This window comes from Morus notabilis, unplaced genomic scaffold, assembly GCF_000414095.1.
Source record: "Morus notabilis unplaced genomic scaffold, ASM41409v2 Scaffold1916, whole genome shotgun sequence".
Classification (NCBI taxonomy): domain Eukaryota; kingdom Viridiplantae; phylum Streptophyta; class Magnoliopsida; order Rosales; family Moraceae; genus Morus; species Morus notabilis.
In genome coordinates this window covers 30,712-50,323 of record NW_010360874.1, presented here as the reverse complement: position 1 = coordinate 50,323, position 19,612 = coordinate 30,712, and positions in this window count along the sequence as shown.

The following is a 19,612-nucleotide window of genomic DNA, read 5'->3' as shown; positions in this document are numbered from 1 at the left end:
ATAAATATATATATATATATATATATATATATATATATATATACATATATGTATAATATAGTCTTGTATTCTTGGTTTGCTCTACCTACAAGTGAAAAAATGGCGTAGAAATTAACTTAGAGCGGTTATTTAAAGTATTTTCCTGCATGTGGTTTGTGAAGAGGAGAGGAGGGAAAAAAAAAAAAAAAAGATCACAGGGCAAGAATTGTAAATATAGAAAATATGGGAGTTTCGGACTTCCTACTTCAACTACTTTGTCAAACTAGTTTCTGAGTTTCGTGCTTGAATAAATTGGTCAAAAACTGCTATTATTTTTTAAACCTTGTGATCAGACACACACTTCCAAACAAATAAAATAAATTTCCGTTTCTTACAATAATAACACAGGACACTTGTCCTGATGCAGAAAATTTTTTTTTTTTCCAAAAATAAAACTAGATAATTGTACAAGGCTTGATTAATTCAAGGTATCGATTGTTGTGTATATATAGCTCTCCCATCAAAATGTATGGTTTCGTGAAAGATGATTATGAAACCTGATATTAATAATTAAATATATTTCAGCATGGACTGTGTCAAAAAAATCTAGAAGTGAGGATTCTTTATAGCAGGAGCATTCAACTTGAAACTTTATTTATTTATTCTTTTTTAAAATTCTGATAATAGCTTTTTTCTGATAGTGAGTCATAATCATATAGCTGTTGACCAAAACGACAATTGTTTGATTGTAAAATTGTAACTTGCTAGAAATAGTTCCCATGACGTTCGGATGATAAATAGACTAATATAATGTAGCTGGGAAATTAAACACAACTCCAACCTATTGTTATCATCATGTCCACAACCACTCCTTCAGCTGTGATTCCTTTTCTCTGCTTGTTTGTTTTTGTTTTTAAATGCTTTAATATTTCTAAAAAAAAACAAACATAAACAGGCATGGCAAGCACCATCATGATCCTGCTTTTAGATACCATCATAGAGGATCAGGAACCATGTATATTGAGTTTTGTGCAAGGTATTATTATTACTTATGAATAAATAACATATAATATATATAGTGGAAACATCAACTTTATATATGTCTAGAATCTTTTGTGTATCCTGTATAGTATAAGATTAGTAGAACGAATTTTCTCATATTTATTTACAATTATTATCTCAAGTTTTGTGATGGTTGCATCATCTTCAAAGATATATAGACTTTATTAGTCTAAATTTCCAGCACGTTCTGACCCCGTTCATTTCACTGATTCGATTTTAGAATTTGAGTTTTACTACAGTAAAAAACTCTCAGAAATAATCACATCTTACTATAGTAAAAAGCTCTCACATAAAGTCACATCTCAACTCGAATTAAAAACTCGAACCAACGAACTAAACGGATCCAGAATTTGATGCATTGATAATTATTTAAGTTAATAAGAACTTTTTTTTATAATGAGTTTGGAGTGTTATTATCGTATGTGTCTTCCTTTTTCAGCAACTTATGAATTCAGGAAACTGATAATTAGCCTGTTCATTTTTTAGTTACTTATACAATAAATACAAATAATGAGCTAATTTGATTGAAGGTATTTCACTATCTTATAGAATTATCGTTATATAATATGATATTTGCTTATAATAACAACCTGTATTTTCAAAGAAGAAGAAAATTACAATATTGGCCATATTTTGTAGTTTTTTTAGTCCGTTTTTCTAGAAACCCAACTTTTGACAGTGCTGAATTTGTAGCCGAAATCGTCACCGGGCATATTACTACTCAAAAAAATACGTTCCTCTGACCTCTAGACAATTAAATGCACTCTAGTTTTGGTAGTCATGACGTGAACTTCCTACTGAAACATATTCATTACAAAGAGCTATCGACACTGGTGTTGGTGTTGGCTGAGGCGGTTTGGTTGAGAATTTAAGGCACTGGTTTCAGTGCTTCGTACGCATGCAACCATTATTCAACTAACAACTAGTGGTAGAGATCGCGGCAACGAGGTCAGCTTTCCATAAATTTCACACACCTAACGGTGCTAAACACCACTATTAATAATAAAAAAATTATTTTATTTATAAATCTTATACTGCGGAATCCATCTTTCATAGATGTTCAACACCAATAACAACGTTAGCCTATAACATATTGTTTTTAGATATTTTAGATTTTGCCTTTTTTGCATGCATGGTTAAACGATCTAGCCGCATGGTCCAACAGGCGCTGCTGTACGTGCATGAATGTCTTTAGATGCATGGTTTGATTATTACATGCATGTGTTGTGTGTCAATAATGTATATGTAGAATTGTTCAATCTAAAGATTCTAGAAACGCAAGGAGAATCCAATCCATTAGTGATTACGAGGAACAAAATCCGCAACCTTTTTAGACCAAAATTGCAATTGAGGGGTTGCGAAGTTGAATGGTACTCTTAATTTGTCCCTTAATTAATTTGAAAATAGCGCACTTCTAAAATGCCATAATTAATTTGATAATTGAGTTGGCCTATATAAATGACCTAGATTGTGACACCATCATCTTTGACTTTTGAAGATTGTCATGGTTCTAGGACGGTTGTACCTTAATTTGCTGGTCGCATAGAAGTTCGTACTATCATATCTTTCTGATTTTTGTATGGTTTATTGTTAAAAAAAAAAAAAAAACTTTTTTTTTATCTCCATTAGAAGCAAAGATTGATGACCCGTTTATTTCGTTGATTCGAGTTTTTAATTCAAGTTGAGATGTGACATTATGTGAGTGTTTTTATTGTAACAAAAGCTTTTTACTGTAGCAATTCAAATTCTAAACTCAAATCGGTGAAATGAACGGAGCATGAGTTGCATTTAGTGCGATCCACATGAGACCCGCTGAAGGGCCGTATATGGGCCGTTTCCTGAGTCTAATAGGAACATATCTCTGCTGGGACTTCTAGGAGTACTCTTGTTTAAATGTTAAGTGAAATTTGTTAACCAAATAATAATATGAAATGAAATGTGTTTAGGACCTACATGGCACACACACGGGATCAAAACGGTGGAACCCCAATTAAAGGTTGAAGATTGACAGTTGCAACATATTTTTCGTGAGCGCCTTAGAACCTTTCTTTATGTATTCCTGATGTATATCCATGACAAAGTATCGAACATGGACACGTATTTTGAATAGAGATGAATCATGCGGAGAAAGAGTTGTACTCATTAGAAGCATCTTAGGGTGCGCTCTTTTTACAATTCAAGTCACAACTCAAATTTTTTTATGTGAGAGAAAATACTGTAACAAAAAAATTGAATTTAAATTTTTATGAGAAAAACACTATAATAAAAGAACTTGAGTAGTGATTTAAATTGTGAAAAAAAGGAGCTTAATAGTACTTTCAGGAAACCATGGAGAATAATGAAAAATGTTTGAGCAGGAAGATAGTGGCCATGGCTTAGAGATGCAACAATGGGCCGAGACCCGTGGGCCGGTCCAGGCCCATCCTGACATAGTGACGGGCCGGGCCGATACTGCTTGTCACTATTCAAGGCACGGCCCAACCCATAAATATTGGTGGGCTGGGCTGGGCCAACATATATCAGCCCATGGGCCGGCCTGACACGGCCCATGAAAAATCATGGGCCATACCGGTCTTGGGCCGGGTTGGGCCATTCCGTCTAGGCCCATGACCGGCCTAGCTCGGCCTATCTAGGCCCATAATGGGTCGGCTCAGCCCAGCCCATCTAGGCCCATAATATTTTCATGTTTTTTTTTTCTTTTTTTAGTAATTTTGTTAACATCTTATGTATAATTATCCTGATTGTACTTTTTTTCCTTACCAATGTTTTCTCCTACTGGGTTTTCCTTAGAAAGGCTTTTATTTAATGAGGTAATCGTAAATAAAATATCCCTTTTCATATTTCCATTAACTATTCAAACTTATATATTTGTTAACTTGTTTAAAAATTAAAATTAAAAATTAAAAATTAAAAAATTAAAAATTACATACTTAGATGGGCTGGGACATCTAAACCCATGATGAGTCAAGATGAACCTTGAGTGGGTCAGCTCATTTAAGGCTCATGACACGGCCCATCTTGGCCCGCGGCATAGCTCAGCTTGGCCCACGTAAAATTGACCCGTAGTGTGAGCTGGGCAGAAGTCATTCTTATAGGGGCCGGCCCACGAAATTCATTGGCTGGGCCGCCCCGGCCTGTGGCCCGCGTGGGCCTAAGGAGAACGGGCCGGCCCGTTCTTGCCTCTCTACCGTGGCTTCATATTTCAATTGTTGAGATATTGTTGCTTTTTCTTTAGTTATAATATCAATTGTTGAGATATTGTTGCTTTTTCTTAATAGGTCTTTTCATTGTTGTTATTTTTAGTTATCAAGTCGTTTGCCGACAAGAGAAAAAAAAAAAGAAAAAAAAAGTCCTTTGCCGACACTTTTTTTTTTTTTTTTTTGTAGTCATTATTGTTATGGTTTACTATAGTTTTCATCTTTTCCAAATGATGTCGTTTTAGGTAATTGTTCAGTGTGTTTTCTTGTTCCAGGATTGTTGTACTTCCAGTTCTTAGCTTCTACCGGATTTCTTCCTTATGATGTCGTTTATGAAAATTTTTGTCGCACTTTTTACTTGATTATTTTCTTTTATCGTTTTTTCCATTTCGCTTATTAGTAAACTTTCATCATTTGATTTTTGTTTCAATTTCGGGCTCCTGTTGTTAATACTGACGGCGTTCTTTTGCGTCGTCACAATTTCAAAATGACGTCGTTTTCTTGTTCTTCGCTGTATTTGCACTTGATGTCACTTATTAGGTTTCTTGTACCACAATGTCGTTCTATGATATTATTGTCCTTTTTTCTTATTGTTGTCATCTCTTTCGTTTCGGCTTTTTAAATTGCTACCGTTTTTTAGACTATTGTTCACTATTGGATAGTTGATACCATTTTTTATTTTGTTGTTGATATTTCAGTTTCATGTGTTTTTCTCAATATCCTTCGACTTTTTATGATTTCTTTAAACCAAATTATGTTAGGCTTATGATTTTGTCTTCTGCTTATGTTATTTTGATGATTGTCGTTTCTATGTTATTGTTACATTTAAAGTTCGTCTCGGTTCATTAATTTCTTTTTTTTGTCGTTTATGGAGGGAGGCTATTGCCATTACCTAAGTATGATGTCGTTTCCATTTTTTTTTCAATGTCGTCTGTTGGAGTATTTAGCTCGTTTTAGAGACAAGTCAGGTGATTTAGTGGCTTTTTTTTCGTTGGTCATTGTTATGTATTTTTATTAATTGATAATTTATTGACAATCTCGTAAAAATTCAAAAAAACAGCTTCAAAAGGATTTTGGGTTGCATATCAGTTTCAGAATTGGAGTTGATGGAGGATTTGAATTCATGTTACAAATTTCGTGGAGTATTTGAACAAGACGTTGAATCGGATTCGGTGCGGTTTGCTTAGAGCTTTGCGAATTTTGAATCAGATTTTGAATCGGAGATAATGCAGATTTTGTGGAGTTATTGATTTGATTCGGCTTTATGAGTTGGAGATAAGGATTGTGTTTTCAACAAGGCATGAAAGATATCCTCTGATTTGAATTTGATTGAGGATTTGGTTTGATTTGTATTTGAAGGTGCTGGTCCATTATTTGTGGACGAAAGATAAGCTTTACGTGAATTGAATTTCAAGGTGTAGCAAGTTTATTCGGATTTCAAAAGGTGCTGACCCGAATTTGAAGGATTGTGAGATAGAGAGCCTTGTGGGTTTGTTGAAGTTGAGTGTTATTGTTTCGTCTTTCGGGAGGAAGCGCTCTGTCAGTGGAAAGGAGTTTTCCGAGCAGATTTAGAAGACGTGTGTCGTGTGGTGCACGCTAAACAATCACTATAGAGATCCGTCACAACGGATTGTCACTGTGGAGATTCGTCACAGCGGATTGTCTAGGAGGGAGTTCTAAGTGAATAAGTCCTTCAGTATTTGTAAATCTTTGGAACATAGTGCACTGTTTACTGTTTGGGCGTGGCCCCGTAGATGTAGGTGTGCGCATCGAACTGCGATACTAATTTCTGGTGTTCTCTATTTTTCGCTTTATATTCCTGCTCATTTAATTGGACGTTATTGAATCTGAAAACTAATTAATCATCAGTGTTTTAGAAAAGATTACAATTCATATCCTTTTGGTACTCATTCTCAAAAACTAGTTCAAAAAGGAAAAATGCCCAAACTACAAGTAAACATCCTAGTACAGCTCAATAGCTTTAGTCTTTAACAATGTAGAATAAATTTACAATCTAACACCTCCCTTACACTTCCAAACTCCAATCCGTTCCCCTCAACCCCAATGCCATTCCTACTATTGTTTGCTCATTTAACAAAAGAAAAACTAATTTATTAGAGAGGGGGAAAAAAAAAAAAAGAGTAGCCTTGTAAGAGTTAACAAACAATTCATATTTGATTTTGAAAGCGGGCCCGTTTAGTTCGCTTATTCGAGTTGTTAATTCGAATTGAGATGTGATTTTATGTGAGAGCTTTTTACCGTAGTAAAAAAGTTAGATGTGACTGTTTCTGAGAGCTTTTTACTGTAGTAAAACTTGAATTCTAAACTCGAATCGGTGAAATGAACGGAGCCTCAGACTTGATTCAGTCAACACTTAGTCTGCCGCAAATATGAATAAAAAATGATAAGAGTATCATTAAAGGTTGGGGTTCGTGAGTTAATGGCTAAGATGTCATTAGAATTAAATTGGAGTTTCTTCTAAATAATTGAATTAGGAGATGAGAGCACGTTGGAATTCCGCGTCGCTAACTCATGCAAATACGAATAATAATTTAAGGTTGATGATAGTACGTGAATTGAACTTAGAAACACCACAACTTTGTTAGATTACGTCATTATTTACTTCACGATATGAATTCAAAGGCAGCTATTTTCTATCAAAATTATATTTGATTAACTCCTTTCAAATTTTGTACAACGCAAGTACACTGATTGGATAATACTGCTAAAATTGGATAACATTTGTCAGATTAAAAAATTCTCACTTTGAATGTTTAAACACCAGTTCTTCGCAAACTTGACTGTCTTGTTTGTGATGGGAATCACTTTCAAGTTGCTCCTTGTGGTTTGGAAAGAACATAAATCTTCGAAATCCAGATAAGAGTATATATATTTTTCAGCAACTGAAAGAAATAAAAAAGAAAAGATTTATACGAGCTTTCATAATTGGTTTGCTGTTACCGTCGTTTATACGTTTCGCAGTCGCATTTAACATATATATATATATATAATTTCACACTGCAAAAACAAACATATCTTAACAAATATTAATGAGATGTGAATTGGAAATTGGAAACTGTTCATAGAATCCTTGACTGAAATCAAGGCCTGCAATAATATTTAATTTGCATATCAAATTTACAGATAACACAACCAAGCCCATGTCTGTTTCTACCCATCGTGGAGGCAAGTAATCCTTGTTCCTTGCTACAATACATAATCAATTTGAATATTTGAGGAACATAATTATTAATATACATGCCATCTCTATATAAGACTGCCACTCAGCTATTTCATCTCATCAATCCATAATTCCTCCCCTTCTTTGTACATACAAAGAAAGCAATTATGGCTCTCACTCGCCACTTATTTCATTTGGTTCTCTTGTCTTTACTAGTATTTGCCTCTGCCAATTATGACTATCAGTCTACGGGCCAAAATCCAAATATTGATCCTACCAAATCACAACTTCTTGGTCAAGATCACCGTGAACCAGAAGAGGACAATCTCCTGGGGTCTACTCTGAAAGGCCTAAATCTTGATGTGCTAAACCCCAACAAAAAAGACTATGAACAGCACCAGAAGCTGAAAGGGCAAGTAAGTTTTGTCTCCACAGAATCAAACTACAAGAAGCCAGAACCAGAGCCAATCAGCTATAAGAAGTCAAAGGCAGAAGGACAAGAACACACGACCTCTTCAGAGCCAATTAACTACAAGAAATCAGAGTCAGAAAGCTATAAGAAGCCAGAGCCTGAAGGCTACAGGAAGCCAGAGCCTGAAAGCTATAAGAAGCCAGAGCCAGAAAAATATACGAAGTCAGAGCCCGAAAGGTACAAGAAATCAGAGCCAGAAAGTTACAAGAAGTCAGAGCCTGAAGACTACAAGAAGCCAGAGCCCGAAAGCTACAAGAAATCAGAGCCAGAAAGTTACAAGAAGTCAGAGCTTGAAAGCTACAAGAAGCCAGTGTCTGAAGGCTATAAGAAGCCAGAGCCTGAAGGCTACAAGAAGCTAGAGCTTGGCCAATTAACTACAAGAAATCAGAGTCAGAAAGCTATAAGAAGCCAGAGCCTGAAGGCTACAGGAAGCCAGAGCCTGAAAGCTATAAGAAGCCAGAGCCAGAAAAATATACGAAGTCAGAGCCCGAAAGGTACAAGAAATCAGAGCCAGAAAGTTACCAGAAGTCAGAGCCTGAAGACTACAAGAAGCCAGAGCCAGAAAGCTACAAGAAGCCAGAGCCAAAGCCAGAAAGCTACAAGAAGTCAGAGCTTGAAAGCTACAAGAAGCCAGTGTCTGAAGGCTATAAGAAGCCAGAGCCTGAAGGCTACAAGAAGGTAGAGCTTGAAGGATACAAGAAGTCAGAGCTTGAAGGCTACAAAAAACCAGAGCCAGAAAGCTACAAGAAGTCAGAGTCTGAAGGCTACAAAAAGCCAGAATTAGAAAGCTACAAGAAGCCGCAGTCAGAAGGATACAAGAAGTCAAAGCCTGATGGCTACAAGAAGCCAGAGTCTGAAAGTTACAAGAAACCAGAGCCAGAAGGATATAAGAAGCTGGAGTATGAAGGCTACAAAAAGCCAGAATTAAAAAGCTACAAGAAGCTAGAGTCACAAGGATACAAGAAGTTAGAGCCAGAAAGTTACAAGAAGCCACAACCAGAAGGCTACAAAGAACAACAATACAATCTCCCCTTGGAAACAATTAGTTACAAGAAGTTCGGGTCAGAAAGCTACCAGAAGGCCGAGCCAAAAGGACAAGAATATCCCATCCCCACTGAGCTAATTAACTACAAGAAGCCAGAGTCGGGGGAAAGAGAACACTTTGTCCCCACAACACCGAACTACAATTTCATTGGTATTCAGGGGATTATTCTATGCCAATTAAGCCATAATGAATACTTTCCAATTGAAGGTAAATAATAATGAGACTTCAGCTAGCTATTCTAATTAAAAGATTAACTTGAGGTAATTAGTAGTACTATTTTTCTAACATGAAAATGAGATTGATCTCTCCCTTGTTTTCCCCTCTTCTTGACTACTGCAGGAGCCGAGGCAAGAATTAGATGTCAAAGTTCGTATGATCAGAAGGGGTACAGCAATGATTATTTCTCCATCGTGAGTCCTAAAACTAATAACAAAGGTTACTTCTTTGCAACATTTCCAGCTTCAAAGCTCAACGATAAGTCGATCAATATCCAAGAGTGCAAGGCATTCCTTGAATATTCTCCATTGGAGAAATGCAATGTCGCAACTGGTAGTGGACGCACTGGTGCATACCTTTCTTTAGTTCCCACGGAGACAGACAAGATTTCTTACAACGTTGGATCTCTCATCTATACACCCAAGAATCAGTATTATAATACAGTCCCTAATAATAGTGGATCCAATTATCCTTATGTCCCTCCTCCTAGCCGTTATTGAAAAAGATTTCAGTTGTGAGTTGACACTATTTTTATCTTGTTGTTCTTGGATTGAACGAGTTAAGAAAAAAGATTATGCTTTTATTATTATTATTATTTCATTAGTTGCTGGAGGATGGGTCCTCTTTGCAATTTAATTTGCGTGAAAGATTTGTTGTAAGCTTTTTTATTTATTTATTAATATGCTCAGTGTATCTTCACCCCATTTGTTTAATTCATGGTCCATTTAATTTTTCTTTGCCGTTTCACTATCAAATTAACTTACGATGGATTATAACAAACCATTTCCAAGTAAGATTTTCTTTTCTAGTACTTAGTCATATTCTAGTTAGGATTTCGGAGAAGGAGGACCCTAATTAAGGACAAAAGAAAACATGTTATAACTAGCAACATATATATGAAAATAGTGCAAGAAAAAGATGGGCCCACTTAGCATGTCCTTCCTTTTTTTTTTAATCGACAAAAAAACTTTTATTGAAAAAGACAAAAAGTAGAAAAGTTTAAAGAGACTAAAACATAAAAAGCCTAAGCAAAATAAAGAAACCCAAATCAAAAGCATACAAAACAAAATCAAGCAATCTGAGATACAATCCCGGTTTTTCTTATTTTAAACTCTTCCCACTATTAGCTCTTATAAGCTCGTTGGACGATTTTTTTCTTCTCTAGATACATGTTCAATGTCTTTCATTAACACTACAAGAAAAGATGTATTTATTGACGCTAATAATTTTTAACGCTTTTATGTCGTCATAAATATTCACACTTATCGATGCCATTTTAAAAAGTTAGTGTCAGTAAGTTTATTTGGTCCTTCACCGGGCGGATTTCATTGACTAGAAACTTCCTGACGCCTATAAACGTCAAGAAGTTTTTAGGAATTAAGTTTTCAGTGCCATATAGCGTGGGAACTTTTTTTGAGAATTGGGAGTTAATTTTCCGACGCTATGTAGGTGTCGGGAAGTTTTGGAAATTAATTTTGCTACGTTGTATAGCGTGAGTAAGTTTTTTGAGATTTAGAATATAACTTTCCGACGCTATGTAAGCGTTGAAAAGTTTTAAAGAATTACATCTTATAACATCGGGAAGATTTATTTTTAGAATTAGGAGTTAATTTTCCGACACTATGTAGGCGTCAGAAAGTTTTAAGAAATTAAATTTGTGACGCCAGCTAGCGTCAGAAAATTTTTTAGAATTTGAGATATGTAATTTTCAAAAAGTTCCTAATGGGCAAGGGCATCAGGAAATTGTTTTTTTAAAGTAAAAAAAAAATTTGGAAAAAAAATAACAAAATTCCTCACAGAATTAGGAAATTTTGATAATTAAATAATTTTTTAACGGATAACAACTAAAACAAATTCAATTTTGAATGCAATTTTCAATTTCTAATAGGATTCATTAAATGAAACTATAAAATAAAAACAAAAGGCTAATTTTTATTACTCTCCAGTCTCAACTTTCTCCTAAAAACTTTCTCTCTCTCAAACTTCATCAACACTCTCTCTCTCCCTCAAACTACTTGCTCTCTCTCCCCCTCAAATCTCTGCAACCTAAGTGCATATTTCTTTCTCTTTAGCGCTGGCGCTTCTAATAGATTGTGTGAGTATTTTTTTTTTTTTAAGTTAATGTTCTTTTATTTTTATTATTATTATTATTATTATTGTAATTATTGTTGTTGCTGTATTATTTTTTAATCGCTGGGTGTTTCTTTTATTTTTTATTTTTAAGATGAGCATTCTTTTATTACTTAAATTTTGTCTTCTTATTATTATTATTGTCATTGTTGTTGCTGTCATTGTTCTTGTTATTATTTTTTTCGTTCACAACTGCAAAAGGTGATTGCCCTTATTCATTGCTCATGAAAAACATCTGTCAAAAAAAACCAAAAAAAAAAAAAACAAAACAAAACAACGCTTCAAAATTTTCTTGTAAGTAACGATTCTTTTGCCTATATATTAACCAATCCCCGAATACCTTGTACCCTCATCCTTCTTTCTTGTAAATAGAATATTACTGATTTTTTTCCCTTAAGCAACAACACTATTCTACAAAAATACCTAATCATTGAATAAGAAATCTAGTTTATATATATATTACTTTCCCTGGCACCTTAATCAATGGTAAACATCAATGTCTCTTTTTTCTTCTTAAGAAACAACAGTCTACAAAAATGTCTAATCATTGTATACAAAATCTAGTTCATATATTCGTCCCTAGGCATTCACTGTTATGGTTGTTCCATATTTGACATATCTAATTGTTGATTGAATTTTTAATATTGTCTGTTAAATTTTATTTTAGTTTAAATATCATACAATCCTATCAGCCTAAAATGATATTTTCTAATAATTAAAAATTAATATATTTTAAAAAAAATCTTATATAATAATATTAAATGTATAGTTTTCATGTTTCTTTTGTTTGATTTACATATGACTTGCAATACTTTTAGTGACTAATATTTTTCATGTTCTTTTAGTTGGTCAAAAAGTCTATAGATAAGAGTTGGACATCGTTACCTAATCGATTGTGTTTGGAATACATAACTGGGGTTCGGGAGTTTATCCAAAGAGCTCAAAATTCAACTAATACAAAGGGGGATATTAGATGCCCATGTCGTGATTGTGGTAATGTATACTGGTATCCGGCAAGAATAGTTCAAGCTCATTTGATCGATAGAGGGATGCAAGAAATATATAAAAGAGAGACTTGGGTTTTGCATGGTGAAACTGTTAGTGATCGTCCTGTAGCTGAACAAGTTACGCCCAATGATGATTGTTATGATCTATTGCACGATATTGCCGGGTCTAGCTATGTTCAAGTGGAAAATGATGATGATGAAGATCCTATGGATGCATCGACTGAGTAACACACTTTTTTATATTTAGATATTTTTGTTCAACGCAATTGCCTTTTTTATATATAAGATTTTATATTATGCTTTTTAGGGATATTTTCTCTGTTTCTTAAATGAGATTTCATATTCGTTTCTAATAAAGCAAATAAACAAAAAAAGAAACGACATGTTTTGTTGTTAGCATGAACAAATGCCTTATTAAAAAGATATGTCGTATTATATATTTATTAAAAAGAGATGTTAAATATTTATTTACATGAAGGAATATACATATATATTTATTAAACGACATGTAGTATTAAAAAGAAGTTTTGCTTATTTCGTTGAAAAAAAAGGAGGGAAAGTCATATTACTCTAGCACTCAAGCGGTTTTAAGCTCCATAACTCCTCAGAAGTTTTGCCTCCTCCACTTTCACCAGAACCCCTCTCTCTCACTCCCACCTCTTCTTATTCACCCATTCTCTGCAATTAAATTCTCTTCCTTTCTTCCTCACACCCACCGGTTCTTTGACACCGCCGCCGTCTTCTTCACACCCACCGGTTCTTTGCCGCCGCTCTCGCCATCAGACAAGCACTCACAGTCATCAAATCGAGGAAATAAGGTAACAATAAGCAACAAAGTAGTACGCCTAAGGTCAGAGATGTTGTAGAGACTTCCACATTACATGAATGTCAAGTTAGGAGAGAAGATCGATAATTATATACTAAAAGTGGAGTTAGTCGTTTCAGGGGCTTGGGATAAATTAGACTCTATAATCTACGAATTAAGAAGGCGTGACCACTGATTTTGAAAAGAAAAATGCTTGTTCATGTCGTATGCGAAAGCATAAGAGTCTCAAGATTTATAATTAATGAAAACGATGTTTATTTCTGGTTGTTAATTTTTGTAGTTTTCCGTCATGTTGCTTACTATATATTATATATTCCTGATGTTTTTCTGGTTTTTTTTTTTTTTTTGTCTCTCTCTCTTGTATGTCGAGTAAAATTTGCCAAGCGAAAAATGAGAAAAATAAGACTAACTTCCACATTGATACCATGAAAATTCTATGCGTGCGCTATAATATTAATATTCAAAGACATTGTTCTTTTCTTCTTGGGTATCACACAGGCCCCGTGAAAATAGTATTATCGGAAAGCAAATTTTCTTTATTCTTTTTGTTTTAACAGAAAATATCATTAATACATTAACAAATTACACAAATAGTCGCAAATGACTACAACTTACAAGAGAATTCGATCCCGGATATTGACTGGATCCACTAGTAATACAGATGAATCACAAGGGCGAATACAAGTACCCAAATAAGAAAAACCCGCTTGACAAATTTTCTTTTTTCACATCAACAAAGAAATATGATCTGTGCAAAGAAATATTAAGAATCACATGCATTGATAAAAGCGTTTTGTTAGTACTTTCTCGGGCATCTCTAATAAAAGAAGATTGATCTGTGCAAGTAGTTCAGTTTGATAAAGTACCATGGACAACAAACATTTTAGTGAGCCAAGATAATGAGAGAATTAATAAAATTATCCATTTGTATATTTCTAGAATTATGTGGTTAAAGAAATACTATTATCTCATTTTTCTCTTAACAAACTTATGTTGTTAACACGATTTTTAGTCGATGACAACTTAATTAATTAGAATAAGCGAGTTATCTCTAATGCTAGTTGTTATTTCTCATCATTTTCTTACTATATAGAGAGTACTAGAGGAAAAGATAAAGAATAACTTCGAAGATTAGGGATATGTTGAATATAGTCAAGCTAAGAAACCATAAGAATTAACTTGGATTTCTTTTACTAAATAAATTGGATTTTATTGTACTAAATAATTTAATTGGAGATGAGGAGAGCACGTAGGAATGGCTGCCCGCCCCCCACTTATGCATAATACGAATACTAAACTAGTTCAAAAGACGACGACAGTGCGTTTCGAGAAAATGAGGAAAAAGAATTAGAAACTAAAAAATTGTTTGATCATAATTGCTTCGTCATATCAACTAAAAAACTATTATATATAATAATGACTTTATTTGTTTATTCCAATTCCAAAAAGAGGATGTCTACTATCTATAAGAGCGAATCATCAAGACAAATGCCTTTCACGTGTGAAATGCCTTTCATGTAATATTTTAAGAAACATGGCCGTGATCAGCTAGCTATATGAAATGATATTTTTAAACTTTGAAACCAATCATAAAAGGAAGCCTTGCCACAATCAAGGCCTGCAAATCAAATTATTTGATTTGCAGATCTTAATACATATAACACAATCAAGCCCCACGTCTACCTCTTCACGATCGTGCAACCAATTAAGTAATCTTTGCCACAATACATGTATATTTAATATGAAATTTCATGAGTAACATAATATTCTGACATTCTTATATAAGACTGAGGTGCAACCACCTCAAATTCATAAAGCCATAGCCTCTCCGTAGCATATACTAATACACAAATATCACAATTATAATGGCTCTCACCCGCGTCCTAATCCCTTTAGCCCTTTTGTCACTGCTAATCGTCATTGCTTCAGCTGAATATGTCCCTTATACCCAAAATCCAGATCACGTTGATAATCATCAGCAACAGCTTATTGATCACGGTCATGATGATCAACATCATGACAGCACTGATCCATTAAGCTCTACTCTGAATGGCTTGGATGTTGATAACCTTCTTGGCAATTTGCTCGACGATAAACAAGATCACAACGAGCAGCACAAGCAGCAGTTAGGTGAACAAAATTTTGTCCCAACAGACTCAAACTACGAGAATACTAAGTCATATCAAGGACAGGGGAACATTGTCCCCACCAAACCATACTATGGTCACTACACAAATATCACAATTATAATGGCTCTCACCCGCGTCCTAATCCCTTTAGCCCTTTTGTCACTGCTAATCGTCATTGCTTCAGCTGAATATGTCCCTTATACCCAAAATCCAGATCACGTTGATAATCATCAGCAACAGCTTATTGATCACGGTCATGATGATCAACATCATGACAGTAATGATCTATTAAGCTCTACTCTAAATAACTTGGATGGTGATAACCTTCTTGGCAATTTACTCGGCAATGAACAAGATCAAAATGGTCACCACAAGCAGCAGTTAGTTCAAGAAAATTTTGTCCCAACAGATTCAAACTACAAGACAACTAAGCCATATCAAGGAGAGGGAAACATTGTCCCCACCAAACCATACTATGGTCACGAGCAGAAGACTTATGATCAAGCTCATGAAGGAATATACTCCCATAACAATCTCATTGTCATTCAAGGGTTCGTTCTATGTGAATCAGAGACTAATAAATACTATCCTCTTCAAGGTAAATATGTTCATGTTCATCAAAATCTATAATTTATTTCTTAAGATTGAGGTAATAACCTTTTGTTCGTTTCTTTTTTTCTTCCCACGCACTCGATTACCACGACAGGAGCTGAAGTAGAGATTACATGCCCAAGTTCGTACGAGAATGGATACAACAAAGCTCCATACAATACTGTTTTGCGTCCTAAAACAGACGAAAAGGGTTGCTTCCGTGAAACTTTGCCAAGTGCTGATGAGCACATCAATCTCAAAGAATGCAAAGCATATCCTAAATATTCTCCATCACAGACCTGTAATGTGCCTGCCTATAGTGCGGGTAATGGCGTACATCTTTCTTTGCTTCGCAATGAAGAAGGCAAGGCTTATTACACCGTTGGAAATCTCATCTACACCCCGAATGCTCATTACTCAGTACCTAATGATTATCCAGTTTCTAACGATCATCACGTCCAAAATGGTTATTGAAAAACTGTTTAATTAATTAAGTTTGGTTTGTTTTCTTGTCATGTTTCTTATTCGTGGGTTGGGAGATGAGAATCTTGTTGTTTGTTGTTTTTTCATTATTTATTATTTGTTTTTTCATTATTAATTATTCATCGCAGGAGGAACGTACCTCTCTGCCAATAGTTGATTTGCTTGAATAATTTGTCTCGAGGGGTTGCTTATTTTTATATATTGATTATTATAATTGTCTTGGAGCATATATATTTATAATTTATTTGATGTAATAATTTTTATCCTTTAAGGACATATATGGATGTTAAGATTTCTCATATAAACTCTTAAGAATCGTGCTCTTTCCATTATAATGATCATGGAGCTATACGTGACTCCAGACGGAACGTGCCCACTGAAATTTTAAAATCTATATTTTATTTGAAAAGTATTCAATTACATTTCATATTTTGTGCCTCATTTAATAAGAAATTTATAATTATATTCTCCTTTAAAATAAAACTTTTTCCTCATGTTCTTCATATTGTGTTTCACTGAAATTTCTTTTTGCTCTTCACTGGTAATAATTCGGACTTTGAAGATGTATGCATGACCAGTTAATGTAGTTTACCCTATAAAATTACAAAAGATCATACATGTTACTAATATGAAATTAGTGCCATAATAATCATTAAAAAAAAAAAACCCTTGACAAAAGCATTTCTTGTAGCGTCTATACTTCATAGTTCACCCCGTTTAATAATATTGTAGTTCTTGAACTTATCGACGTAATGATGTCAACTTTATAAATGTTATCATATATATAATCTTCTTCTTTTTTTTTCTCTAATATAAATCTGATCACGATTCATACGCTATAAACTCTTAAGAATCGTGCTCTTTCCATTATAATGATCATGGAGCTACACGTGACTCCAGAGGGAACGTGCCCACTGAAATTTGAAAATCTATATTTTATTTGAAAAGTATTCAATTACATTTCATATTTTGTGCCTCATTTAATAAGAAATTTATAATTATATTCTCCTTTAAAATAAAACTTTTTCCTTATGTTCTTCATATTGTGTTTCACTGAAATTTCTTTTTGCTCTTCACTGGTAATAATTTGGACTTTGAAGATGTATGCATGACCAGTTAATGTAGTTTACCCTATAAAATTACAAAAGATCATACATGTTACTAATATCAAATTAGTGCCATAATAATCATAAAAAAAAAAAAATCCAGAGAGAATGGTGTGCCAAGCTTGACAAAAGCATTTCTTGTAGCGTCTATACTTCATAGTTCACCCCGTTTAATAATATTGTAGTTCTTGAACTTATCGATGTAATGATTCTTTATCCTTTCAATGATGTCGTGTAATGTCAACTTTATAAATGTTATCATATAATCTTCTTCTTTTTTTTTTCTCTAATATAAATCTGATCACGATTCATACGTAACATCTTTTTCATGAAAATTCTCTCGAATTCCTTAATGGGCTAGTTTTTACAGGTCTAGCATGTGTGATACTATCAAAGTAATTTCTAAACTAATGAGGTTTTCATCGCTCGTTTGTAATATTGTCGACTCAATTCCAATAACCAAATGAACAAGAAATCAAACGTAAATATTTCATGACTTCTCATGTACATGGCGTTTGCAAATTAATCTCAAACAAACAAAAAACCCAACTTATATATTACCCGACATGCACAGATATACACGAGAATTTCAAGCAATTTTTTTTTTTTTTTTTCAAGAGAAATATCCTCTTTTATAGATTCCTCTTTAGAGCATAATTATTTCTGCTTCCCACCGGATTAAGTATTTCGTCTTCCTCAAAAGTACAAGGCCTATCCTCATCAATTTTTCCAATCTTCCCCAACCAAACACTATAGCTCTCCACCTGATCTTGTGATCTCACTAGTCTTTGCCTTTCCAAAAGATCATCAAACGCCACCCGTTTATTCATCTCCGCTTTCTTATTCTTCGACATCATTCTCAAAAGCTGCGCCTTCAAATGTTCGTCGCCGGACGACTTTACACCAACGTTCCGGGGAAAGCCTGAGAGTGGAGCAGAATGGCCAGCCACAACTTGACCACGATCCAGCTTACCCACACAATTCTCCATGCTCCTCACGTAGAAGTCTCTAGCTTTGCTTAGAATCCTGATTGGTGTCAAAATATAACGCTTCAACTTGCTATGCTCGTTTATCCCTTCGCATCTTCTCATGTTTACTTGCTCATGAAGATATGGATATATGATCATCGAGGAAATGGAATATAAAGTTTCCTTCGTGATGGCTGTGATCTGATAAGAATAAGGAACAAATCATTGTGAATATAAAATATGTGGGGTTTTTTTGGATGAATTTGGTGATTTTTGGACTTTTTCCTTGGAAGTAGCAAGGAATAGGAAGCTGGAGACGGCACGCGGACGGAGAGGAATGTTAACGTGGCTGTTTGGAATTGTTTTTTTTTTTTAATGCTTGGGAAATGGTTTAACGAGGCTAACAAAGTTGCAAAATAATGAAAATTTTGTGTCCCTTTCTCCCTTAGTTGTCGACCAAAAACAACATAAGATAAAGTTTTAAGATAAAACTTTCAATCTTTGACACTATATATCACTAGAACGGTTAAAAATAACAGCCTCTGCAAAATTCCAGATGAAACAACAAAAGGAAATCCACTCACAAATTAATTTAGACACACCAAGAACAACCAACCAACAAAGAACAATTCGGAATAACCCTAGCACTTTATTCTTCATTCAATCATGAACACAATCCTTTGTACAAGCTTTTTCTCCTTGAACAGACTCAAGACCCACCCTCTCTCTAGAGACTCTTTATCTCTCTATGACCGAACCGAAAGATCTCTCTCTAGATAACAGATCTAATTCTCTTATCTATTTACAATATTACAACTTGAACCATTAAGCTCCTAACCGAGAGTCAAGAAACTAATCCTATTGATTAATCCAAAACTAACTCTATTAGCCTAAGCTTAATCTGTTGTAACAAATTAGACCACGTGTCTTGGTGTCCTTTGTCCTCTGTGTTGAGTCAGTAAAATCCTACCACATATCAATCGAACTGACATATGAAATTATATTGGACGAATCCTTTTCTTTTACACTCTCAAACCTTTGATAGTTGAAAGCTATAAATAAATGAATAAAGTCATGAGGGATTATAGCTACAGAAATTCTGCGGGAAATTAAACTAAACACTTTGTCCGTTCTGGACACTTGAATTAACGTTAGAACGAGTTGGTAGCATGATTTGAGTTGAGATGTGATTTCATATGAGAGCTTTTTACTATAACAAA